Source organism: Mirounga leonina, unplaced genomic scaffold, assembly GCF_011800145.1.
Source record: "Mirounga leonina isolate KUSES-001 unplaced genomic scaffold, KU_Mleo_1.0 Mir_128, whole genome shotgun sequence".
Classification (NCBI taxonomy): Eukaryota; Metazoa; Chordata; class Mammalia; order Carnivora; family Phocidae; genus Mirounga; species Mirounga leonina.
This window is the reverse complement of record NW_023270320.1, coordinates 6,951,714-6,979,608: the sequence shown is the minus strand read 5'-3', so window position 1 is coordinate 6,979,608 and position 27,895 is coordinate 6,951,714. Positions and strand designations below refer to the sequence as shown.

General features: G+C 48.5%; 1 long non-coding RNA gene across 1 annotated transcript in view; it reads right to left on the bottom strand.

Annotated features, from left to right (window-relative positions):
- The window catches only part of LOC118009978, a 101,339-nt gene that overhangs the window by 47,181 nt on the left and 26,263 nt on the right, over positions 1-27,895 (bottom strand). The window contains exon 2 of the long non-coding RNA XR_004679068.1: positions 14,517-14,701. This is a non-coding gene — a long non-coding RNA (uncharacterized LOC118009978). The remainder of the gene's footprint in view (positions 1-14,516; positions 14,702-27,895) is intronic.

The window sequence follows — 27,895 nt, the reverse complement described above, 5'->3', positions numbered from 1 at the left end:
CTGTGAGTTGGAACAGCCGCCAAAGCCAGGGCCCCCATCCTGAGTCTGATGAGAAAAGCCAGAAGGAGTGTGACAGGCCCCAGGCTGATGGGGAGAAAGTCCCCCTCAACAGGGCCCCGGGCCCCAGCCAGGCCAGCTCTCACTCCACTCTGCCTCTGCAGAGCATGTGGGTTCTCTCGGCCTTATCTGCCAGATGGCTCCCGGAGGGGATGATTTATTAGGTGCAGAGAGCTCACTGATAAATTTTACTGCAAGTCCCCAGCAGAAGACTGGGGGTTGCAACAGCCCAGCACAGGCAGCTCTAATGGAAAGTGCCGTCACCAAAGAGCAAAGCATTATTTATGACTGTCTGTAATGCCGTTCGGGGGAAATTCATCATTGCCTCCCTGCTCCGTGCATGCGGGGACAGCAGCGCTGCGGGGCGGGGGCACGGGACAGGTGGGGACCAGTTAGAGCTTCCCTGGGAATCTGCCAGGGGAGGGAAGGGCCGTATTTTCCCCGAGTGACCCCGCTCCCCTTGTCAAGCACTGACCTACAAGTCCCCTCACCTTCCGCCATCCCTCCCCCCCACCCTCCCCGCCCAACCCCCACCCTCCTCCTCTCTGCAAAACAGAGAGGAGAGAGAAAAAGGATGGCGTTTTTCTTGTTCTCTGCGTGGAGGGCAGATGCTTTGCTCTTTGCTGGGGTGAGGGCAGTCCTTTCCAAAAACAAACGTCTAGACCAAGCAACACTCCAGTCCCCACCGAGTACAGAGCAAGAAAGGGGATGTTCTCCCATTTTGCAAAACTGCTGAAGAAACAGGCTTGGAACAAGACAATGGCCCAGCTCCAGTCACTCCAAGTGAAGGCCAAGGAGCTCAGAGGCTGGCGTCCTTGGGGGGCACTCTTCCTTCCGGCACACAGCAGGGGTGGGGTAGACTCCCTCTACCTCTACCTTGTGCACTCACCTGGACGGAGACGTTTGGGGGTGGCCCTATCCTGGCCCACCCCCCTTCCCACCATGTCAACAAGTGAGGGCCCCAGTCCCTACACTTCCTTTTGGTCTATCTAGAGGAGTCATGGATTACCATCTGCCTCAAATTTGAATTATTTATGTCTCAGTCTGTCTCTCTTATCAAATTAAGTGCTCCTTGAGGGCAGGGTCTGTATCCTATTCATTTTTATATTCATCTCAGCAGTAAGCAGAGCTCGTGGCACATAGTAGCCTTGATAAATGCTCGATAATAAAATTACACTGGCAGACTTAAGATATACTGGGATTGCGGCCCCATGTGTTCTTACGCATCTGTCACCATGCTGGTATTCATAGCATTTCAGAGTAGCTTATCCCCACCCACGCATCCATCAGCTTGGTATAATGGAAAGAGCACTGGATTAAGAGTCAGGAGGGATGAGTTCTAGTGGGCAGCAACCCCAAACATTCTTTGAGTAGGTCACATGAGCCAAGTCAGATTTCACCACTAAGGCAATAATTAAGCGTGGGGCAGCTCAGTTTACTTCTGCATGCCTTGGTGAGCTGGGGAGTAAAGGAATAATGAAGTCTGCCTGTCCTCACTTACAGGACTTCTATGGGAACGTGAGTCCTGTGAGGAGCAGGAGATCTGAGTTCTAGGAAGGAAGGGAACAGCTTGGCGTCCCATGGTTGTCCATGCTAAGAACAGCACTCAAGTGCTTTGTGGGCATTATCTTGTTTACGTACCTTCCTGGCGGGTCCACGGGGTCAGTTTTATTATTAGACTCAAGGTATAAATTTGAAAACATGGTGTCATTTCCTTCACTGACTGGTGGGGTGGCTTTGAGTTGGGTCACTTTCCCTCTTGGGGCCTTTTGTTCTCATCTGGGAAATAAAGGAGTTGGAGTAGATGCTCAAGAAGGTCCCTTGAGCTTCAAATCCCCATGCGTCATGGAGGTCTGCCGTCATACACACAGCCCAGGCAGGCCTAGCCCACTGCCAGGGTCGAGTGTAAATGGGTGACCAGTATTTCCAAGAAAAATAAGCTATGCACGAAGGGGCTACTTCGATTTTTGCTTGAAGGTCTGGATTTAAAGTCACTTCAACAGGAAGTATCAAAGAATATGGCACTAGAGCCCGCCATGACTGTCTCCTGAGGGGAGAGGTGTCTGACAACGTTAGGCCTAAGAAGGAGGCAGGCCAGCGAGGTCAGGGGGACAAAAGAAACCTCAGGAGACTGGTCTGCAGAGTTGTCACCCTCTGCCCATCCTGAACGGGTGAGGACAGGGACAGGGATGCCACTCACAAGCCCCATCAATCTCTTTGCCAGCTCCATGGCTGATGTGTTTTCCAGAATTTGGACATTTTAAATCCAGAAGAGAATTTTATGGCCTTTAGTTCAACAGATTAGCATGGAAACAGAGGACCCAAGTAGTAAAATGACTTGCCCAAGATAAAAGACCTACCTGGAAACCAAGCCTCTTGACTACTATGTAGTGCTCCTCCATACACTGGATGATCAGCCAGTCTGGTGGGCACGGGGCCAGTCCTCTCCACATACACTTTCCAGGATATATGGGAGGAGCATCCAGGTTGTTCCATGAAAAGCCACATATGTAAGGATCACATTGGTGGTTCTTTCTTTTTTTTTTTTAATATCAATGATAAAGTCTGTAGCCCTTTATCTTCTCAAAAATATGAATTTGGGGCATAAGAACAATCCTCATACAGTTTAACAAACTTTATTCATGCAAAATTAGACAAATAAAAGACCCAGTAATAAACGGTGAATTTTGATCAAGCCGATGGGAACACCAGAGTCTTACAGACCACTACTGGTGTGTTTAGCAGGAGCCCTTCTTAGACCTCACTTGGGGTTTGCATCATTAATGATGGTTTGGGCTCCAGCAATCTCAGAGAACAGAATATTTCTTGGAAACAGCGGGTAGAGTGTAGTAAATAAGAATAAAAGATGTGGAGTTAAACAGCCCGTAGGTTCAAGACTCACATCCACAGCCTGCGTAACCCAAGGCAAGTTACTTAAATTTACTGAGCCTCAGTTTCCTCTTCTGGGGACAATAATAACTTTTTCATAGGATTATCTGAAGGACTGCATTAGGCAATGTATATATGGTCTTAGTGAAGTGTCCAGTACAAATAGATGCAGAATATCTAGTATTTGGGGTTTTTTTAAGATTTTCTTTATTATTGGTCAGAGAGAGGGAGAGAGAGAGGAGAGAGCACAAGCAGGGGGAGTGGCAGGCAGAGGGAGAAGCAGGCTCCCCGCTGAGCAGAGAGCCCTATACAGGACTCCATCCCAGGACCCTGGGATTATGACCTGAGCCAAAGGCAGACGCTTAACCGACTGAGCCAACTAGGCGCCCCAATAGCATTTGTTAATATGACTATAACATTCAGAAAATCAGGTAGACTCGAACATTGACCATAGAACCAGAAATTTCAAGACAGTCTGTCTTCTTGTTCAACATGAACTGGCTTTCTTCTCTCTCAATTCCTCTCAAACCCAAATCAAAATGTTATAGATGCATGATAATTCAGATACATCCTGAAGACTGATCTCCATAAACCATGACTCAAGCTCATCCAAATGACCAATTGCTTTGGAAACTGAGACTATATTTCCATTTTCCAAATGACTGCAGTCTTTCAGTACCTGGACTAAACCTGGAATATAAGGCATCTCAGCCATGGCATATGAATATGGTATTTTTGGCCAACCATCCAATGACATAGACTAGGGCAAAAACTTTCCTATCGTTTGAGTCTCCAGAGACAGAAGAATTACTGAGGGTTTCGTGGACATGCTGAATTCTAAGCTCCAAGACCAGAAATCGTGATTTGCTCTAAAATGAGGCCCAGGAAGCTGCACTATAAATAAGCAAGAGATTCAGATGTATATCTAGGTTGAGAACCACTGATCTAAGACAATGGTTATTTTTCTGTGTGTACTTTATTATACTTTCTCACATATGTTCTGTCTCTTTGAACTTCATATTTACACCATTAAGTCACAGGGAGATTGGGAGAAAGGACTGAGAATACCTTTCTCCTAGTCTCATAGACTCATCAGCCACTTCCTTTTATATTTTGAGACTCTCACTGCACCAGATGTTATAAAAATGTCTCCCTGCTTTCAGACCATCTTTGGGTTTCATAAAAATGCACTTAGTATTTAAGATGGCAGTGAAGAACTCCTACTTTAAAACAGAAAATGGCAAATAAGATTCATCTGGTGTAATACCACCAGTCGATTGGCAGGGGTTGTCTGGAACACCAGGGCACTCTGAGGACAAGCCCAGCTCAAGGAGAAGGCGTGCTGGTTCAGGGGGTGACGCCTGGCCTGAGTACCGTTTAGGGACAGTCAGAAAGATGTCACTTCTTCCAGCTCCACGTCAATGTATATTACCTCCCAGGGAGAAAGAGGATTCAGAATTGATTGAAAAGTGATATTTACATGTAAGTTTTTCATTCATACTTCAACTGAGAGCTTGTTTTCCATTTTTGTTAGTTTCCTAACTAAACTGAAGGGACGTTCGAGAATCTGTGTGCTCTGGGTCCAGATAAAGTAGAAAAGGATCTGAAATAAGATCAGAAAATGCTGAGGCTCTGGACCCTGTGGAAGGGTGCACAGCGCAGCACTTCCTTTCTCCCACTCCGGAATGCAAGAAGCTGGTTTGTGTGCTTTCTTCCTGTCTGGGCATCATCAAGGACAGACTGCACGTTGAATAAAGGAATCGTTCTTGGCATTCCCTTTCCCATCCAGCCTGCCTTCCCTAGAACTATTTCCTTCCATCCTAAATGTCCTTCCCCACCCTCCGCTGTGTTTTTATTGCAACCCTTCCAATTATTCAAGGTCCAAATCAAGAACTACCTCCTAACAGAAGCCTCGACAAAAGACTTGACATTCCCAGTTGGAATAATTCTTCCACGATATTTAGTGACTTATAAAAGCACTCCTGACTGTCTGCCTTGTTATCCTAGTTAATTGTGTGTTTGTCTACCTCTCCCCCTGGTTGTGAGCCCTTGGAGAGTAGAGACAGAATCATATTCCCCATTAGAGCCTCACAACCCAGCATACTGAGCGGCCCTCGTAAGTACTCAATTGAATTAAACTGGAAATGCGGCTAGGCTTTGTTCTGTAAAAGAAAGAAAATAAGGTATAAGGTGAATCCGGCAAAGGAAAGTCTTCTCTGTGTTTTATGCACTTCCTGATGCATTTGTGTGCAGGGAAGCCTACGTGAGAAAATACCCTAACCATTCATCCTCCAAGACCCTCCCCCTGCTTCTTCAGATGATGCAGAAGGAGCACTAGAGTCAGGGGCCCCCTAACTGAGGCATGCTCAAGGAGGTTTGGTTTCTGGGAAGACTCCTACCACCCTGTGGAGCACACGGGCTCCGCTGAGAAGCGTAACGTGCAGAGATTAGCACAGTAGCTAACGCCGCACCTTGCAAAGACAGAGCCTGCCAGGAGATGCGGTCAGCAGAGCAGCCAGGGACCCAGCACCCAGTCCCTCACCGGCCTTCCCAAGCCCTGAGACATCAGAGCAGCTGGGTTCCCGTGCACAGATATCCGCGCTGCCATCAGGCTAGACCCAGGTCTCTTGGAGCAGGTGAGGGAGGCAGGAGGGAGGAGAGAGGTTGGGGTCGACCAACGAATAGGTGCCAAGTCTGAGACATCAGCAGCCACTGTAGAGTCTGGGTTTGCTGCCTAGCCTTCCAAGGGCAGTTCATTTCCTCCTGGGCAATGAGCCTACAACACAGTACTGCCCCCAGATCAGCTGGGGTTCCGTGATAATGATCCCAGGACCAACCAGTGGAGTTTCTTCCCTATGGCACAGGTAGCCCAAGAAATGGAAGGAACAAAGGTCACACACTCATTTGGCTTTTTCCCTGAAAACCAGTTCTTATAAAATTATAGAATTGTGAGGCTCATGAGTAACTATATGGTCATATTTTCCAAGCTCTTCATTTTACAGATCAGGAAACTGAGACCCAGACATGCCAAGTAATTTGCTCAAGGACTTCCCTCTGGTTCATGGTGGAGAGGGGGGGATGAAGCCCAGGCTGTCTGCTCTCTCGTCCAGCATTATTTCTAACATAAGCTTTAAAATACACTAATTACTGATTACCAGTTTTTACTCCACAAAGGTAAGAAAATACGTGAATTTTGACAAGGCACTGATTAAAAAGATAAACCTATCCAAATGTTGCTCTCTATGTTTCCTTTTAGCTCTCAAAATTGTACTGGACAGACAGTTTAGGATTTGCCAGGAGAGAAGATTAAAGGAAAAATAGAACGAACATTGACTGCATGCTTGTGTCCCATCCATCATGCTGGCACTTCTATATAGGTTACCATATTAAATCCTCACACAAATCCAGAAAGGAGGCATTAATACCCCTTCTTTTATAAGTGAGGAAATGAAGGCTCCAAAATGTTAAGGGATTGGCCCAAGAAACAAAGCTCCTCAATGGCAGAATCAAGATTCAAACTCAGATCTGGCTCCTAGGCCAGTGTCTTCCATGGTGTTCCATGGTGCTGTGCTCTTGGGATTTGGGGCTTTGGGGACCCTATGAGAGACACTGCCCAACATACCAAATGAGGGCCAAGGCTAGGCAAGGGGGCAAATCAGGGCCAGGTGGTCATTGTGATTCCCAAGGGTTTTGCCCCCATTCCACAGCCCCTCAAGGTGAGTACCCTCCGTCCCACACTGAGCCAAGTCCTCCAGCCTCTGGGTGGCTGTAAATTATCCTGGAGCAATCGCCCTCTGCTTGAGGTGGAGGTAAAGGACTATACCCCCAAAGGGGTTTCTCCTGGCCACATCCCAAAGGGGGGTTTCCTCACAGAAGCACAGAGAGGAGAGGTCTGTACTCAGTATTTAGTTCTAATGGGTCCCCTCCCGTCCTTACAGATATGCTATGAGGACAAACGAAGCAATATACCTGAAGTGTTTGAGAGCTTTCTAAGTGCGACATAAATATAACAATGGAGCTGCTGATGCTGATAACAATAATAACAATGGTGATGATGGGACTAGATCCATGGTCATAATTTAAGGGAATATTTAAAATGAGAAAACCCAACCAAAATCAATCTACTGAACTTTATTTAGAAGAGAGGCTGCTAATAAAAATATTATGGGAATGTGAACTCTTGGGAAATAATGATGATTTTCTTCTATTAAAAGGCTCATCAAATCCATTTCCAATGTACAGCTCAGTTATTTGTGGGCTCTTTGCCACTCAGTGCAACAAGTTTGTGAGAGAGGGAGAGAGAAGAAGGAGGACGACGACGACGACGACGATGAGGCGGGGAAGGGAGGATGAGGGGAAGAAGAAGAGGAAGAGGAAGAAAAAGGGGGTGGGGAAGTTGCTATCCCTTCTGAGCACTGAAGCCCTGGGTTTTGGAGATACAACTGGCCTCTATTTCCAGATCCATTGCCAGTTATCTCCATTTACTGAGGGGGCTGGCACTGGGGAAACATCTGTCTGATTTTCTTCCTTCTCTCATCCCCCACCCCCATCAGCAGCTGCTGTACAGCTTGAATTTAGAGTCAATAATAGTGGGATAATAATGGACTGATGTTGTCTTTCTCAGAGTTGGTAAGGTCACATTCCAAAGATGAATCTACCCAAGTGTAAGACTCCAACACGGAATGGACATGGAGTACCCACTGCAGCAGCTAACAGAATGCTCGCATGTAATATGGCTCTGATCCCTATTTGTTCAGATTACCATGTTTAGGGAAGTAGGGGTGGGGAGATTAAAACCTAGGTGAAACAGCAGGGCTAGGAAGAGACATATTAAACAGAAACCAAAATCCAAGGAGAATGGGACAATGAGGAACTGGGCAAAAAGTTAGGGCAAGTGGATCCCCAGCATGTCATTCTTCAGTTCTGTCCAGGAAATGATAGTAGAGACATGGCTATTCAAATGCTGTCTCTAGGCTGGAATGTTGGAAGCCTCCTAACCAAGAGCATCATCAGAAGACAAACAAACAATCATCCACAGCATTTTAGAATTTGCTGAAGCATCTTAATTCTTGGAAACATCTCCATAAACAGCATGATGAAGCAGGCTGCAAGGGCAATCAAGGACTGAGATTGGTTGCAGGATGAAATTCACCACCACGATTTTCCTTAAGAGATGGGATGTGCCACTGAAAAGGCTGGACAAGGGGACCATATGGAGTAATGCTGAGCTCTTTGTACAGGGGCCCGTCGTGCTCTTGCGTTTACGCAGCTGTGGGCTGGTCATCCTGGTTCGTCCTGAGGTGAACACAGGGCACTTTCCTGTGCACAGAGGAAGCCGAACCACAACAGGCAAGCCTGAGGATTCCCAACCAGGCACTGGTACACCGTGAATGTGCCATCTCCAGGTATTCTCAGTGAAAGAGAGAGAGAGTTTTCAGGACATCTCAACTTAGCTACCACTCTGATTGACCTTGAAAATTCGTGAAAAACTGCACCATTTTTATCAGTTCTCAGAAAGCAAAAATGATCTGTCCACTGGCAGTGATAGGCTACCCCCTGCCCTTCTAATTCAGAGCTCCAAATACTGGATTCAAAAGTGTTTCTGCCTTTAATTGAAATAACTAGGAAACATGCATGTTCCTTTATGTTTTTCCTAATGGTAATTTAAAGCATTGTTTTTATATTAAAACACAAGTGTATTGTGACTGAACATACAAAATGTTGATGATTTTTTAACATTAAACACTACAATTCAAACATGTAACACTTGTTGGGAGATGTTTCAGGCCATGACATACCTGGGGGTCTTGTCCATCCCCCTCAGCCTTTACTTGGGCTAAAAGGTTGAAGAAACTCCATTCTGAGCTGGGTCCCCTCCTGGCCAGTCCACTCTCTAGCCAAGGGATTCCATTTAGTCATCTGCAGGATGAAGTTTTAAAAGCTCTTGAGTCTGGACATAGTCTATACACATGTGGTTCAAGAACTTTTTCCCCAGAGGTCTTAAGGACAGAAGAGTCTTGCGTCATTTAGGATGATGGAACCCAAACCTCCATGTTGCAGAAGAATAAAATCCATGACTTCCAGAGGCTAATTTGGTAATTTCTAGGGTTTCTCTGACCCTCTGCCAGACTTTCTCTACCTAACAAGGCACAATGATCAGCAGCTCCTTTCTCGCCCCTCTTTACTGCTCCCTTCACCTAAATAATGCTTCTCACTTCCATTCTTGCCTCATCCCAACAAGATATTGGAACTTGCATCCCAAAGAAAATGAGGCCATTCCCTCTCCAGCTCCTCTTCACAGAAACCAAACTCTTTTCAAAGGCATCCACAATGCAGACTCTACCACCCCTCTTCCTGCCAGTGGGGACCCAGCCACCTTATTCTATACGCCACCTCCACTTACTGGTAAATCCAGCGTGTCTGGGTCTATCATGGCGCAGGAGACACAGGGAATCGTGGGCCACACCAGCTTCTCGTTTCAAACAGAAGAATAGCTTTTGGACCTAATCACCACAGAGATCACTTCTACCCTCCAACTAGGCAAAGTGAAAGGTGTCTGCATTTTGCAAATGCTGCTCACACTCACAATAATTCGGCATGATATGTGAATGGGTGATGCATTGTGTTTCCTTAGCACTTGGCACTGTCCTAAATGCCGTCTCTGGTCTAAAAACATGTCAACAAAATCCAAGGCCACTTCATCTCCATTTATTCAGGCCTCTGCCAGAGTGGTACTTTAGCCCTTGGCTAAGCAACGCACTCCCAGGGAATGTGGGTTTGCAGATTAGAACATGACCTAAGTACCATCCTTGGCTGATGTTCAGGCCATTCTGAGCTTCGCTGGGATTCGGGCCTCATTCTGAGCTGTCCGGCCCATCCTTGAGGTAAATGGGGACTGTTGGGTCAAACAGTCCTGGAGTCAGAAACATTTTTTAATAAGAGAAGGAAGCTTTCAAAAAGAATGGTCAATAATGTTTAGATTCACTACAAATTGCCGTGTAGATGGCTTGTGCAAAGGGAATCCGATCTCATTTCCAACATTCTCAGATAAACATGGCTGTGATTTTTCCTGAGACCTAATATTATATGCGTGAGATGCTAAAGCATTCCTGTTGGGTTGTCACATCTTGTCTCCAGGGAGCTTTAATTATTTTCAGTATAGTTCTTGAACCACAGGTACCACCATTCAACCACATCCACAAAGCATGTAACTATATAATTCCATTATCCATGATACAGAGTGATAGCACAACTACAAGAATTTTTAAAGAACTTTTATTCACTCATTTATTCAAAAAAATTCTCAATGAGCTCGTATTAAAGTGTAGGCACTTTGGTCTAAGACTTTCCTGCCTGGCTTTATTGGGACAACAGAATGAGCAGTGAACTACACATGTTCGGTACATACAGTGTCAGCAGGATATATACTCTATCACACTCACCATCTCCATTCAAACTAGACCCTCTACCTAGGATGACCAATAGGAAGGAGAAGGAAGAGGAAAAGGAGGAGGGGGAGAGAAGAAGGAGGAGGAAGAGATGAAGGAGGAGGAAGAGGGGAAGAGAAGAAGGAGGAGGAGGAAGAGGAAGAAGGAAGAGGGGAGGAGGAGAAGGAGAAGAAAGAAGAAGAAGGAGAAGTGTTCTTCACTTTTGAGTTTTCAGGATCCCCACAATAGAAGGACTTTCAGAAATAATTCTGACTTTACTGGATTCACCATGCCCACCAGCTTGAGAATGCAACACCCACCTGAGCTATGGCCCCTCTATCTCTAGAATTCATTACTCGCCATAAACCACCTCGGACTGAACACTTAAGTGCAGCACCCCCACCCCGCCACCATTGCGCAGTGCCCTTCCCCTGCTGAATGTAGCTAGGAAGGTCACGTGGGAGCCCCTCAAGTCAGCTCCTTAAACATAAACAGTAGAAATCATTTTAAATATTTAGTACCTAATACTAGGCATATCTGTAGTCAGGATAATTACTACATTTAAATACAGATAAGTCTCTATGCAAAGCAGCTTTGTACCATTTCTGTTTGGCCCCTTTCTCGCTGAAAGAATCTTTCACCCCTTCTTCCTGCAGTGCCCCAAATCCATGCCTTTTAACCCCCCTTCCCAAATGCCATTATCCATAAATCTAAGAAACACTTTAGTGCCCTAGAATCTCCTATTTCTAGGTGGCAGATCTCTCAGTTTTCAGCTGAAAGTCAAGTTATTCCCACACCCTCCAGTACCTTCTGTTGGGATATCCTATACCTCAGTCTTCCCTCTTCCAAATGGGTCACACAGCATGAATAGCATCCATGAGGAGACCCAAGGACAAGAACCCATAGCATCAAGGAAATGATCAGACACCAAGAGTGAAGATGTGCCTTAGTGATCATTAAACAGAGGGGAACAGTGAGATTCAGAGACGGGAAAGAACTCAGCCAAGCCACAGAGCAGTCAGGACAGAGCTGGAGGTCCCCACTCCGAGGCTCCTGTTTCCAGAGCAATGTTCTTTCTCCCACGCAGGAACCCTCTTCCATGGAGATAAATGCCTTCGAGTCCCGCCCTCACCTGGGGCTGGCTCCTGGAGCAGGCAAAGCCACATCCCTTGCGGGGAGAGGGGTGGCATTTCTGATGCCCCTGGAATCCCTGGCTCCAGCACGTTCCCCTCGGTCCCCACCTCTGGGTAAAGGCTTCCACTCAGCAAGTGTGTAACTCAGAGCCACATGACACCGAAATGCTAAGTGAAGAGCAATTAACTTTTGCTTCTGAAAACCCACTTTAGCTTTCCATAACTCTTTGGGGGCCATTTCAACTAAGCCAAACCTCCCGCACATTCTCCCTCAGCAATAAATTACCTTCCTGGCTTTAATTAGCTGCCGGAGTGCAAAACGGGGCTGGGTGCTGACGTGGCTGTCTTCCCCACAGGTCCCATTCTGTCACACGGACTCCAGGAGAACGGCAGCTGCACGAGGGACGTGGCCATGGGGGACTCCTGACCTGCCCACAGAGTGGGAGGGGGCCAGCGCAGAAGTGGAAGCCTGGATGGAGTCAAATTCTGAAGTAGGTGCAATTAGTTGAAGGGGCCTCAGACTCCCCCTCCAGCTCTCCTGGCCCCCAGGTGATGCGTCCCCAGACTCATGTTCCCTCTTGTCAGTCTCTTCCTCCTCCAAACAGCCCCCAGATGCACACACACACTAGCCCCCAGGTGGCCAGTACCTTATCTCCCTTATCATTTTTACTAAGGTAGAAATTACTGACAGAGCTTAATGTATTAGCTCTACCAAGAGAATTTGCTGTATAATTGTGAGCTTAGCTTGAATCCAAATGAATAAATCCCTAAGTATGTGATTTTAGTGACATCCATGGGCTGAAATGGCATTGTCTGGGAAAGAGAGTAAAAAGGCACTCTCAGAATCCCCACCATCATTCTAAGCCCAAGATTAAGATTTGAGGTGCAGTTAGCCCTGCCTCTAACTACAGGTGTGACCCTTGGCAAGTCCTCCCCTTCCCCCGCTTCCCCCCCTTCTCCCACCCAGTTGCCCAGGAGAAAGCTATGATAGATGAGCCAGAGTCCCCTTGGGCCCTGAAAGTCTTGAGTGAGTGGGGGGGGGGAAGGGGAGTGAGGAAGATGCGTCTAACCCAGCTTCAGTGCACACTGTCTCCTCTCATCCCTCCTGCTTTCTTCTAGAATCTTCCATCTGGGCAGGGGAGCATCCGCGGGGGCCTGAGTGGCCCCACCACGCCTGAGGAGGCAGCTGCCTGGGCCTGGGGCTGCACCCACACACTCCGTGCCGGGGGGGGGGGGGGCCTGGGGAAGCACCGCAGCCCCCTTCCTCCCCCTGTGAAACACACTTATGCTAATGGCTGCTTCTCAAGCCTTACACCTCCTCTGACAAGCGAGAACCTTCCAAAGCCCAATTACAGCCTGCTTTCTCCCGCCCTTCCTTTCCTGGGGGGAAAAAATTAAAAGAGGAAGTGCCACCACGAAGCCCGCGGCGGGGCCCCGCTGTCGCAGGCGGGTGACAGGCCCTCCCCGTGGCTGCGGTGCGCGTGGTGGCCCCCAGAGCCCAAGCCCCCCGAGCCGCAGCCCCGCCACCACCCTCCGCGCCTCCCCAATCAGCAGCAGCCCGGCGGGCGGGCAGGTGGCCGGCCTGTCACAACCACTAGACAGGCCCCGCGCCCCGCCATCCCGCCCCCGCCGGAGCCTTCCTCCCCAACCTGTCACACGCCCCACGCGGGGAGAACAGAGCGTGCAGAGGAGAGCGCGGGGACTGGGCTGGGACCAGCCAATCCCGGCCTCCCGGAGAGACGGGTAGCAGAGGGACCTCCCCTCCCCAGTGGCCAGGAGACGACCGAGAGTGGGTCCTTTGGGAATCCTAGGAAATGGGCAACAGAGGACTGCTCTGATGGAGAAATTGGAGCAGCCTGAGTCAAGGCCCCGTTAAATCCCCTGGCCCAACTAACTCACACTGGCCACCTCCTCGGCCTTGCCTCTTTCGAAAGGGCACTAGGCTGAGATCTAGAAGTGCCTCACAATTTCCTGGCACAGTGATCCATTATAATGAGGTGTCTGGCTCCAGGTCCCACCAAGAAAGCCCTTGACCTCCTCCTGCAGGCTTGGCCTCCCTGCAGACACAGGCGCCAGGCTGCTAAAGCCCAAGCCCCCAGTCACTGAGTGGACCTTCATAACCGCTACCTAGTCAGTGATCTGAGTTAGAAGCCTTACTCTGGCCAGTTTTCCCAGGGAACGCCCCACCCCTCTGAGGCTGACTCCATGCCTGCCTGAATAGCTGAGTGGGGGCTGGCTTTGCAGAAAATCCGCCCATGCATGCTCTTCCTAAACCGAGGCTGCCCTCCACGCAGACAACGACATGAATTGTGTTCCGGGAGTGGAGCGGTGTGGTAGCCCTGCCTCTCCTGGGCCCCCTGAAATCAACCCTCAGATGCAGGCACTGTTGACTTGCTCCCTTCAGAAACGGTATCTGTCCTTTATCTTCTCTTTACATTTGTGGCTTGGTCCTTTCAGGCTGCTATAACAGAGCACTGTACACTGGGTAGTTTTGAACAACAGAAACATTTCTCACAATTTCGGAGCCTGGAAAGTCCAAGATCAAGGTGCTGGCAGACTCAGTGTATGGTAAGGGCTTGCTTCTTGGTTCATGGACAGACCCCTACTTCTCTCTGTGTCCTTACAGGGTGGAAAGGGTCCCTTTTACAAGGGCGCTAATCCCCATGATGAGGGCTCTGCTCTCATGTCCCAATCACATCCTAATACCATCATCTTGGTGATTAGGATTTCAACATAGGAATTTTGAGGGGATATAAACATTCAATCCATAGCAATCTGCCTAGAAAGAAATCTACTCTCCCTGGCACAGATTCACGGCTTTGGCTCTAGCCAAAGAAGGCAGGGTAGGGGCACGTGTGCCCATGAAATGAGCAAATCATTTGGGACGCCTCAAAGTCAGCGTGAGGTGGAGAGAAGAGAAGGCTGTCCACGCCAGCCAAGGATGCGTTAAGGATAAAGAATAAGTGAGGCCGAGTGCAGAAACTCCCAAAGGGCCAGAACTGTATCTTACTGGTCTCCGTATTCCTGGTGTTGAGGGTATGCCTGGCCTCGGTGAACACCCAATCAGCATATGTTTGCTGAAGGAAGGAGGGACGGAAGTCAAGGCATCCGGTGGCGCTTCTGGCTCCTTCAGTGCTGGGAAGATCCAGTGTACATTCACAGCGATGGCTTTCAGCATCAGCTCAACGACCACCACTGCAGTGGACAGCCCCATAAGGAAAGAAGGAGACAAGAAAGACAAGAAAGGAGAGATCAAGAGTAAAGAATGGTTAAAGCACATTTGGACCAACACAAGCAATGTGTTCCTTCTCTCCACCCTGTATGAGGACCTCTGGCATTTAGAGCAATTGAAGCAGCTCTAGGAAGCCAGCGTACAGTTCAGAATTTGCAAAATGGTACTTAGAAGTGGGGAGGGAGGAAGGAAGGAAGGAAGAGAAGGAGACAGAGAGAGAGGAGCTGCTCCAAACTGGTCGCTAAGCTACGGAAGTACTTACAAAGACATAACCTCTCATTTGAATGTGGCAACATCCTCCCCCCTCCTTGGAGAGGGGAATATAAAGTTATGGAGATGTAGATAAATAGAAACTAAACTCCAGCTCCCATCCACAACAAGGAAGAACATATATCAAAATCATTAATTATGATCCAATTTGTGCTTGCACTGTGAAGGATAATCATTTGCCATCAAAGAGATGCCCTTCCCTTATTAAAGCCATTGAGACTCTCAGGAAGTGCTCAAGGGTTTGAAATTCTGTATTTGAATTTTACAAATGCTTCTTACTACTGGGACCAAAACTCAATCAACACTTGATAGTGCTAACACCAACAGTCAAGCCACAGGCGTCTTCACTCCATCACGACAGACCTACAGATAGGACCCGAGTAGCAAACTTGCTCATTTGTTTTTCTCTGGATTCCTCTGTGTGTGTGTGTGTGAGTGTGTGTGTAACATGTGTATAAGCTTAGATCTTTTTTTGTAAGGGAGTTGCAGTGGGGATAAGAGGACCCAGGCCAAGTTGAAGAAGGGAACAATTAACCTCATCTCTCTCAAATGTCCAAGGCCCAGCTGCCATTCCTCACTTTCATCTCAAAGCCAAACCAACATGAACAGGTTGCTTGGAGACCAGGCTTCTCTTTCAACTCTGGACCCATGCCTTTGGTCCATGCCCAGACAGGGGCTAAGTTAGAAGCCAGAGCTCAGAGGTCATTACTCTTTTCTTCAGAAGCTCTACAGCACAGCCTTGATTCTGATTTGCTTTTTCTGTCCCCGTTTCTGGCTCTAGGATTCAGGCTGAGTGAATGAAAGTCATCGGATTTCCTGACTCAGTCTACTGTGTCTCAATGAAAGCCTATTGAATGGTATTGATGCCATAGAATGGAATGCAATGGACAGGAATAGATGGAATATAGTTTGGAAAAACCCAACTACCATCCAAAGAGACTTTTCCTTTCCTGAAGCTTCCCTACTGGAAGCAGGGAAGGGGCTTGCATAGAGTCAACAGCATACTAAAGCAGATGGCATAGTCTACAGCCTACCTGACTAAAGGCCAAGTATTACCTATCTGTCTTGAAATGGGATTTGCATGTGCAGCCAAAGTTAATAATAATATCGAATCTTGTCACAACCTAATGAGGTGCTAATGTCCATTTTATATATGAAGCAACTCTGACCCAGAGAGGTTAAGTAACTTGTTCAAGATCATACAGCTAGTAAAGGCAGAGAAGGAATTTAGACTTAGCCCTCCATGAATAAACTAGGTACAGGCAGGCGGGAGGCTCCAACTTCTGCGTGGAATATTATTAGTTTGGCACATTTCCTTCCCGAAGGGCTCATGAGACATGAACGCAACACCACCTTCTTGAATTACGCACAGAGGAATTTCCTCTGTAATTTCTCTTGCTTTGGTATCAGGCAACTGAGCTGTCCTTGGAGCGTGCTCATGATGAGCCAAGGGCAGGTATAACTGCATTTAACAGAAGGGAAGTCTGGGGCACAGAGAGATGTGATACAGTGAGAAGTTGGTGGTCAAACCCAGATTCTAACTCCTTGTCACCGGGCGCCTGTCCTGAACTTACTCCCATGCCCCAGGGCAGGGCCCTGCTTCCTCCCTGTCCCCATGTGTGCCCCTGGCCAGTGCTGAGCTGTGGCTGACAGACCTAGACCCAGGGATCGAGCCTTTCAGATAGAGTTCTTGACACCAGATGCCTCTGGAGCAGGCAGGTGGTGTGGGGAGGGTGACTGATGGGGGAAAGAAGGACAAGGCCCTTTCCAAAAATAGAGTGAGAAAAGACCAGAAGAGTAGGTGGAAAGTCCCCGGGAGAGTAAGGCAGCGGCTGCAGAGCACCAGCCCGGTGGGAGACAGGGGGCTCCAGATACCATACCCAGAGCGGCTAAGATGCTACTCGGAGTCAACAAGCCCCCACTGCACCCCACCTATAAATTACCCATATGGCTTCCCAGACAGCATCGGACCCTGCCTCCCACTTCACAAGCAAGTCCCAGAGGCAGTTTCTCAAAGGGGATTTCTGGGCCTAGGCTGGTTTGGGGTTTTGTCGCTTCCCCCAACTTCCATTGAGGCTTCTTTCTGAAATTCTCTAAATAGGAAAAAGCAAGAAGTGTAAGCTATGTCTCCTAGTGGATGTGGATTCTAAAAGGGACATTCTGCCTCCACTGGGTCTCCTGATACTCATGGTCCCTGGTCAAAACCCTGGCTCACCTTTCACCCTGGATAGCCAACTGTACCTGCCACGTCCCAGACACCAGCTCAGCGCTCTAACAGCACAAAGTAGAAAACAAAGTCATTGCCCTAAAGGGACTTACCGTCTACTAAGTTAGGAGTTTTTACTCTGCCCCTACAAATTTAGAGAGACCTTAACAACCAGTGCTTTGGTGACCCCTCTGAGTCCTTTGGCAAACTGTGCAATCCTCTCTCCTCAGGGCCAGATGGCAGGAGCTGACCGCCCTTGTATAAAGGGGGATAAAGATAGGATGCATTGATTGAGCACCTACTCTGTGTCAGATCCTGGGCAAGAGGCTTGACAAATATTCACAACGTCCCTCACTCTATTCTTCAAGAGAGGTATTGTTATCTCCACGAGGAAATCATGGCTCAGAAAAGTCAAGCAAACTTCCCACAATCCTCCAGCCAGTAGGGCAGAGATAGGATTTAAATCACACACCCAGAATGTGATGGAATCACCCCTGAGTAGAGTGGATAGTTGAATCACAACAATAATTGAATAAAGTGCCAGGACCAATTTCCACAGCATTTACTGAACACATGCAAAAAACAATGTTTAGATTGATGTTGTAAATAGGGACAACCTCTTTGGAGAGCAATGTGGCAATATCGATCAAAATCTTAAATGCACAAATCCTGCATGCCAGAAATTTCATTTATATGAATTTATCCAACTATATGAGGATGCTCAGTGAAGCACTGTTTGTAGTAGAAAAAAGCTGGAATCAACCTAAGTGTCCATCAATAGATAATAGGTTAAATAAACTGGTTCATCCATAAAATGAAATAGTAATACTATGCATGTACTAAAAAGGATGAGGTAGGACTGTGGGTACTAACATGAATGTGTGTCCATAAAACGTTCTTCAGTGAAAAAGCCGGTTGCCGTATTATATGCAGAGTAGGAACCTGCTTATGCTTAAAAGCATTTTATATATAACACACACATACAGATACAACATATCCATGCTTAAAATGTCTGGAAGCCACATACGGAACTACTAACAATAGCTACCACTAAGAGGGGGTGGGAAATTGGGACCTTCTAAATTATTTGGTCTGCTTTGATAGACCCTGTATTAAAGGTTTTATTAATAGTTATGCAGATCACTGTGTTAATACCTGCTGGAAAGCAATCCTCCAGAGGAAGCAACTGAGAATGGGAAACCAAATCTTCAGCAGAGACCTGTCCCCCAGGAGGCGAGAGTCTCAGAATTTGAATTGGAGGTCCTGTGTCCATGGCAATCCGTGACTGCTTGGGTCATTCGTGTTCATCTTAGCCAGTCCTTGATTCAAGAGCTCAGGCGCCCGAAGGAAAGCAGAAAGATCATGGTAGGCTCTGACATCAAAGACCTAGATCCAAACCTGGCTACCTGACGTTGGGCGGGTCATGGGTGCTCTCAAAACCCAACTTTCGTCACCTATAAAACGGGGGTAGTGCTAGAACCCACTACTTGGAATCGCCAGGAGGGCTCACTGGAGAAAAGAATGTCATTGCCCTTTTTAAAGACCAGATTGGACACTGACAAAAGGAAGTGAAGTCCCCCTTGACTGGTATACCTTCCACTGGGGAGGCTGAGTCACCAGAGAGGATGGTCCCACCCCAACATTGACACCACCCTCTCCCCTCTGCAGGGACAGGACACAGCGGTGAAAACCACCAAGTGCCCACAAACTCTCCAAAGACCATCACCCCCCTCAGTTCCAAACTCTGGAGCTGGCGATCTGGGATTGTGTGGCCATGGAAAATGACCCTGGTGCCAAGGGGCCTCCAATGAGGAGTCTTCTGCGTCAGCCTCCAAATCCCCAAGTAAATATCGGTTCATTGGTTTGTTGATTAAAATCACTGATGGTGTGTCTGATGACTGCCCAGAGACCCGAGGAGCTGAAACAGCAGAGAAGCGACCCAGGAATCCCTCCACGACCAGCCTCACGTGATTCCTAAACTTAGCCCTTCACTCATGCCCTCTCCCTTCCTTTCTTCTCACTCATTTTCCTACCACTGCTTCCCAGGCCCGCCATGAGCCAACCCTCCCCACGTCAACAGAAATGTTCTCTCTTAAAGGCCCCCCTGGGCTGGAGAAAATAATAATTAACTTAATAGGCTGATAGAATTACATTAAATAATGATGATAATAACAAGAATATAGACTTTAGAAAAAGAAAACAGAGTTGGATTCTAACTCCACCGCTTATTAGCTAAGTAATCTGGGACAACCAAACCTCAGTTCCTCGCTAAGTTGAGGTTGGTCGTAAAACCATTCACGCAGTTGTTAAAAGACAGGTAGATGCACGTTACAAATGTAGGTATTATTAAGCTGCCATACAGTTAAAGTTTCTACGTGTTTGTTAACGTAATCATCTCAATAAGCCCAAGAGGTGTCAAATGAAGAGAAATGAAGTTCTTTTTTTTTTTTTTTAAGATTTTATTTATTTATTTGACAGAGAGAGACACAGCGAGAGAGGGAACACAAGCAGGGGGAGTGGGAGAGGGAGAAGCAGGCTTCCCGCCGAGCAGGGAGCCCAATGCGGGGCTCAATCCCAGGACCCTGGGACCATGACCTGAGCCGAAGGCAGAAGCTTAACGACTGAGCCACCCAGGCGTCCCGAGAAATGAAGTTCTAAGAGGCTAAGCCATTTCCCCAAAGTCACTCATCTGGGGAAGGGGACTCGTGAAGCCAGGTTTTCAGACACTGAGCCCAGTGTTCTCCCCACACTATGTGGGTGGGAGGAGGGCAGCTGGTGTTGGGGGCTCTCCATTGTCTGGCTCAGGGGGCAGGCAAAGCCAAGTCTGTGGTTCTTGTCAGACCGTCCACCATCCTAGTTAGCATCTCTCAGGAAAAAGCAACGGGATATAAGTCCCAGAAGTACCTGAGGCTGGAAAGCAAGGCTGTCAGCAGAGAAATGTGACCAGACAAGGAACAGCCAAGAAAGGGGTTCCAACAGCTTGCTTGGGAAACAATCAAATGCCAGCCCCACCAAGAGGCCTTTTAAACCAGCAGTGCTGAGCTTATGTTCAACTCGCCAGAAAATTCCCAAGTGCTTCTGAGCTTCTCAACCAATTCTTCAATCTAGAAACTCTTACTGAATGCCTGCTCTGGAAAAGGCACAGGGCTGGGCCTCAGAGGGGTTAGGAAATGGGCTCGATGAGCTCTTACTACCTTCTATGTGTTATTGGGTAACCCAGGCATGTGTTTTCTCTGCAAGGAATTTGTACTCCCTCATACTCAAATGCATAAAAATACAATTAAATCCTTGTTAGGAGGGGCTGAGATCCCAGGGCAGGTGCCAACAGGATGAGCTTTAGGCATTCAGAGAAAGAGAGAGTTCTATAGGCTCACAGAGCTGAAGATACATCCTCCTTCCACACAGGCTTTGAGTGCAAAAGAATTCTTCCTGTCTAGTGGCTACAGCAGAGAGGAGGTAAAGCAGTTTTTCATATTCAGGGCAGGCCTCGATTTGGAGTGTCATTATCTGAATTTTTAATTACATAAAAGAGTATAAAAGAAAACATCAGACTGCATCAGATGTCTGTTTACTTACCTTAATGGGTAAGGAAACACAAAAACACAATCACACATATACACACATACACATACAAGTGTACTGGGCCACACCAGAAAATACAGTTTTTGCTGTCGACTGGGATCCAGAGAGTTTGAAAAACACTTTCAAACTGAACTAGAATCGGGAAGGAGATGGCTATGGGGAACAGGTATCTTATTTAGAAGGAAAAGAGTGCGCAAAGGTGAGCGCTAAGGAGGAGAAGGTGTCTGGGAGAGATCCCCACCTCTCACACCCCCTCCTGATGAAGCCAGAGGCACCTCACTGACTGCAGAGCGCCCCCTCCCCCCCTCCCTTCCCGCTCTTCCCCCCAACCTGAACCCTTCCCCCTCTCCAAGTCAGCCAGGACCTGTCCATGGCCCTGACCAAGAGCAAGGCCACCTGCCCCTGCTTCTCTGACCTCCCATGGCTCCTAGCATCCCACGCCAAGTGCACCATTCTTTAAGCGTTTCATGGGTACGGAAACTCCTGGAGTGGCTGTGTGACTTCGGGCAAATCATCTGAGCCTCCCCTTCTTCATCTGACAGTGATACATGGGCAGTGAACATATCTCTTGTCTCGTTCATAATTTTGTAAATATCTCTCCAGGGAGAACCCTATCCCCTACTGATTTGTAAAAAAACCACCCCCCGGGGGTGTTTTAAATAGTGCTGGGCACATGCTAGACACTTAATATTCTTACGCACGCGGCAGAGCACATACGCACACAGCCTCCTGCAGAGGCCCCTGCACAGACCCCCAACCACTGCCCCCAACCCACCCCCGCCCTCAGAATGACCAGGGTCTAGACTCATGCTCTGCTTGTCACCATCTCGAAAGTCTTCATAATTTTCGAACAAAGGGCCCCCATTTTCAATGCGCACTTGGCCTGGCAAATTATGCAGCAGGTCGTGACCACATCTCCAAAGACCCACTGACACGTGCCTTTTCAGAATGCGTGGACTTTTAAAATTCCCTTTTCTGGGAGTTACCACAAGTGATGTCGGCCAGGAAAGCATGTATATAAAGATCTCTCATCTGGTCAAGGGCAAGATTCCATGTCAAGCAGGTGACCTCCCCGACGTGGGAGTTGCTCACTGTGCGAGTTAGCAGGGCTTTGGTGTGCCAGTAAATGTTCTTTCTGGGCAGTAAGCGCTGAACCCTTCGTAGTCACTCATGGTGCTTTCCTAGACCCAGAGTCAAGCCAACGTTGGAGATCAACACTAACCAAACTGTTCACAAAAGGAATCTAGAAGGAAAGGCTTAGGGAGTCTAAATCATTCCTCTCTCCTATAAATAGTGCCTACGTGCCCACTATGAGCCAAGTCTAAAAGGCAAAACTTGAGGGTATTAAAAAGGCGGGGGGCCTAAGTCATGGTCCAATCCCTGGCCCTCCAGAAAAGCCACACGCAGATGGCCAAGCAACACTATTTCATGGAAATGAAGGTCCTAGGAGCTCACATAAGGAAGAGAAGCCTGCAGGAAGGGCCTCGAAAAGAAGTGGGAGTCAGCTGTCACCCGGGGGGGGGGGAGGAATGAGGATAAGCCAGTATTTCAGGAAAGGGAGCAGCTTCAGCAAAGGCCCCAACGTGACCACTGTACCTTGTCTGTAGGGAACACCAAGGTGAGCGGCCATCAGAGCAGAGAGCGGGGCTCAGTTGGGGGCAGCAGGAACTATAACCAGATCATAGGGCAGGACCTGCTGGGGAGGGCTCGCATGCCAGCCACCGTGGCTGGACTTGATCTTACAGATGATGAGACAGCGGATGAACCGACGCCTAGTTCTACCTGGGGAGAGAGGCAGGATGAATCCAACTGCAAGGCTGGGCTCCCACAAGCAAGGCCACCTGCCCCAGTGGGTGTGCTGTGCCCGTCCACACCTGTGGCCTGGAGCCAAGCTGAGACATACACACATCCCACAAGAGGAAGGAGCCTAGGACCTGACCCAGCTCCCTGCCTCCTGGTCCGCGTCTTTTTGTTTGGGTTCGTTGTTGTTATTGGGGTTTGTTTTATTTTGTTCTTCCTATGCTTGGCTAATATTTCTCTATTTTCCAGTTTTAAAAAGATATTTCAATGAATTTTCTTTTTTAATCTGGAGATCGGAAAGAGAAACTTACAAGAAGGTTGTGGAGAATGTCAAGGGGGGCAAGGAACAAACGAGTACTTTTTATTCCTTTTCCTCTTTAAGCTGGTGCCGTTGTTTGGTGGCGATGCTCCCAGATCAGCTGCCCCTTCACAGTCTATTGGCTTAAACCGGTAGCAGCGAAGGCTCGAGATGTGGGCCACGGCCTGTGGTGGTGAGCGGAGGCGACAGGGTGCCCATCCCAGGGAGCCGCTCTGTCAGGCACCCCACCAAGGAGGTCTCCTCCAGAGCAGTGGGGTTCCCTGCTTTCCTGTGAGGTGATGGGGGGGTGTTCTGCCTCCAAGCCCAGCTGACCAATCAGACCTAACATTTCTCGAGACTAAGAACCAGCTCTCTGGGGGGAAGGTCAAAAAAACAGAAACATTATAATCAGACTTTGGATCTGCTGATTCCCACCCCACCCCTCTTACACACACACACACACACACACACACATACTAACTATACCTAAATTTTACAGTGGTTTCCCTTTATTTCAAAGTTCATCCTCCTTGGTGCAGCCCACTAGGCTCTCCTTTGACCCCGCTCCCTGTCCCTACTCCTCTCCTCTCTCTTAATGCTCTAGTGACACCAAACTACTGGTAGTTCCCCAAGTAAACCACACTGTGTAATGCCTCTGTGCTTCACCCCTGCCGTGTGCCTTACCAGCAACTCCCCCTCCATTACATCCTGGTGAGTTCTCAGTCATCCCTCAGAGTCCTTCCCAACCATCACCTCTACTGACTGGAAGGATTCTCTTCCCCTCCTCCTCTGCCTGAAAAATTTCCACTGCCCTCAAATACCCAGCCGACATGCTGTCCTCCATGAGAAAGACCCTCATCCAGCTATGGCACTTGCCATGTCCCTCTATTACACCTCAGGGGACCCCATCCTCCAAACCAAAGCTGGGAACACAATGTCTCATGCACACAAATGTTTTTATGGAAAGACAGAATATTTTACAGTGGCACTATCCTTGAAACCCCAAGACCTAGCATCACTGTAGTGAGAGTATTGCTCATATTCCATCAAATTGTTTCCCCATGTCTACCTTCTCCACCAGTGAGCTTTCCTGTGATATTGGTCTCAGGATGCTTAGCACCTACCACAAAGCCCAATATGTTTGATTGACAGATGGACTGATGGGTTGGTTTGTACTTTACCACCATTGTTAGTGGATGCAGAGTAGTACTGGGAGGAGGAGGAGAAAGGAACAAAAAGAAGGACACTGCAAGAAAGACCCAGTACCATAAAGCCTTGGGCCACATAAAGAGATGCACGCAAATGAAGACCATCCGTTAGCATGGATGGCGGCCATCTCCGAGCCATGGTCCACATTACCTTAGTATCGAGAACTGAAAGGGTGAAGGGGATGTGAAGAGAGGGCAAACCCCCCAGAGAACCAATGGACCTCTCCTGCCTTACGGTAACCCTGTAAATCCCAGAGATCTCTCCCAATACCAACATCCCCCATCCCACCACCTCCAGTTCCCCCATTACAAGTATGAAATGAAAAGTACTGGAAAAGCCCCTGCTTAGGCTCCTTTTAATTAAGCACACATACACACACACACACACACACACACAAAGAACCACCCCTGAGTTTTGTCTGTTGTACTTTTGTTCTCGGGTCTGTTTGTACTTATTGCGAAATTACATAATTAAAAAAAATAATATTAGGTAAATGCGCACATCAGCCTGTCAAGCCTGCCTGGGCCAACCTTCACTGGGGAGCCACAGTGACAGCCCCTTTTTTTCTCTTACTTGTTTTTAAGCACAAAATATGTCACACCTGGAAGTAATTAGCATAATTTTTACTAATTTATAGCTAATTACACAATTACTTTTCTATGAAAGACTCTGGAAAGACACTTGAAGTAAGTTTCACCAAATCTAGTGGCAAGAAATTGCTTGAAAACATTTTGTGAGCTTCTAACATTTAGGAGGAGGGAGGGGGGGACACCCAATAAAATAATTCTTTCCTATTTCAGAGTGTTCAAATATGACAGGGATATAATTTCTCCGGTAATGTGCAAAGAAGAATGCCTAAATGTCTCTGCTAATCCAACCCAACCAGAGGCTGCTCTAGAAAAAAGGAGCCTCTGAGAGTGCCCAGGACAGAATCTAGAAAGCACAGCTTTGAGACTTGGCTCCACAACGGAGTAAACTCACCTTGTGGCAGGATGTGACCCCTGGCAGGTGTCTTGCTCAGCTCCTGAGAAACTGGGGTTCAAGCCTTGGGGAGCCACCTGCCTCTCAAGATGACGCTCCAGGATGCTGGGACCTAGAACATTACACTAATCACTCCTTCCAACACCATGAGTACCTAAACTTGCACGTGTCCCAGTATGGAAATTTACTGGTTTACAAGGCGGGCCTGCCCCCTAGATGGGGAGTTGCCTGCAGGCGGAGGCTGAATTATGCTCTTGGGCTCCTCGGCCTCCTAGCACCCAGAGCAGCAAGGCCATGGGCACTCAATGAATGGGAATAAATCTGCGTTCAGTTGTTTTGTGATCTGAGGTCTGCTTGAAGGACCCCTGTGAAGGTGGGAGTGACGAATTTGGAAGATGTCCGGTTTCTGCCAGGCTCCCCTCAGGGCTACTGAGAGATTTTGGCAAAGGAATGTCCTCTGCCTCACCCCCTCCTCCCCCGTCCCCCTGCCCCACCCCAGGAGAGTAATGTGAATGGCTTACACTTAGCATATTTCTCTTCGCTTTTTCAAATTATTTTCACAGCTACTGTCATTTGACCCTTCCAAAAACCCTAGGAGGCAGGTAGAGGAAGTCCTTAACAGCTGCTCTTTGCAGGTTCCCTCATTCAGTCAACAGGTACCTGAGCCTGGTGGCCTCGGCAGGGTGGTGTTCTAGCACTAGAAGACAGGTGAACAGGATGGCCAAGGCCCTGCCGCCTTCTGGCTTTCCCTCCCCAGAGAGGACACAAATAACAAGACAGGCACCATTCTGATCCATGCTAAGAGAAAACAAAAAGCAGAGTAAATGACAGAGGTATTTTAGACCCTGTGCTCTGGGAACCCTCCCCACAGACGTTCCGAAGGAGCATGATCTGGTCATGTGAAGAGCTACGGATAGACATCAAGACCCAAAGAGGGTCAAAACGTGGCCTATCTCCTGCAGCCAGAGGATGGCAGGTCTCGAGGTCTGCACCAGACCTACCCATCTTTTTAAACTGTTCCTGCTGTGACTCCCCTCCCCTTCCATTTCCCAAGAGGAGACCTGAGTCACAGGAAAGGCGAATGCACGCACGCACACACACCTCCAGAGGAAGCAGCAGACAGACATGCAGACGGTCAGAACACATGGTCAGAACAGAGAGCCAGAGCACCCGCAGGCCCCAGCCCAGGCTCTGCTCTCCGGGGGCGCCTCTCTGGGGAGTGCACTGCCCCCCCGCCCCTGTGGCCAAGTGGCCGCCCCCATGAACAGTGTTTATTATTCATCAGGCACGTTGAGCCTGTTCGGAGATTTCAAAGTCAGCTGGTGGTTTCATTAGAAGCAATCAAGGAAGCTTTAGATAATTCGTGGGAAGGTTTTGACAGAGAGAATGTGGAGAAGCCTGGTGGCTCTCCCCAGCACCAAGTCAGAGCTCAAACTTCTCTTTCCATCCCTTGCCCCACACCCCCACCCCAGGGCAGAAACTTGAATACTCATTCTTTCCCCTAAACTTCAACACCTCCGGTGACTCAGGGGTCACTCGGTTCTCTCCCTCCGCTCCCTCCACAGATGCTTTATTCAGGTTCCAGATCCCTTTGCCTTGGAAAGTCTCCTTGACCCTGGCAATGGAACACTTCTCCAGCAACCCGGCACCCTTTCATGGACACATCCACAACAACGTGCTTGGTCCTCGCCCTGAACTGTGAGCTTGACAGCAGCTAGGGATGAATTCAAAAGATGGCCAAGGCAGGTGTCTGCGCCACGTGGGCCACACCGCGAGGAAGAGGCAGACTTACCCTGTGCCTTGGAGCCTTCTGGGTCTTTGCATACGTTTTCTCTACTCCCCACTACGAACCTACCAGCAAACTATTAGGAATCCCCATGTGATTGGTAGAGAAACTAACGGAGACTAACAGTTGCTGTATCTAGGAAGGTCACACGGCCACTAAGTAGCAGAGCTAAGATTCGAACTCCAGTCCGTCCGACTGGAAATCTGGTTATCTGGGTACAACAGGGTGGTGCTTCTGGCTTTTCTCGGCCTCCACACCGCAAGGCACCAGCTGTGGAACCATGTGGAACTGAACGCTTCCAGGAGGAATGAATCCTGGCCACCCCAGCAAGTGCACAAGGGCGAGGTGAAGGTCTCTTGGAGCTTCAGCCGAGGAATAGGGCCCGGAGGCGGGCAGGAGCATCTCACCTGGCAGAGGAAAGACTATTTATGGCCAGAGCTTCTGTCCTGGACAGCTGGTGACCAAGGCTGGGGCTGAAAGCTGCATCCACCCTACTGCCGGCCAGGATTCACTAAGGAGAGCATGCCCTTTCCTGATTCCAGAGCAGGGATCCTGAGACCGAGACATCGCAGCTGGTAGGATGACTCACCTCGGCCAACCACCTGGTTTGAAGGCTCAGCCCCATGATGCTGGGAAAGGCCCCATTAGGCTGGTGAAGGAGACTCTCTCCTCCCTGTAACCTTATTAACTTCCCTGGGATGACTTTTCCCATATGCAGGAAAGTTGGTTTCTGAGACTGGACGATTTCTTCACATGACACTGTTCATCCCGTAGTAAAAGGCACCGTGGATTTGAAATCACAAACCAGAGCCTGAGGCCTGACCTTGCTCAGAGTTTAATGAAGGGACTGCTACCTTGGGCAAGTCATTGCTCCAGTCTGTGCCTCAGGTTCTCCACCTGACCGGTGAGAGGGTGAGGGCAATGGCAGCGTGGGGTTTCGGGCCCTAGGACTCTGCCATGGCAGGCTGCGCAGGGCGGTGTTTCCCTCCCACACAAACACCGCACTGAGTTATCCGAGCTGGGCA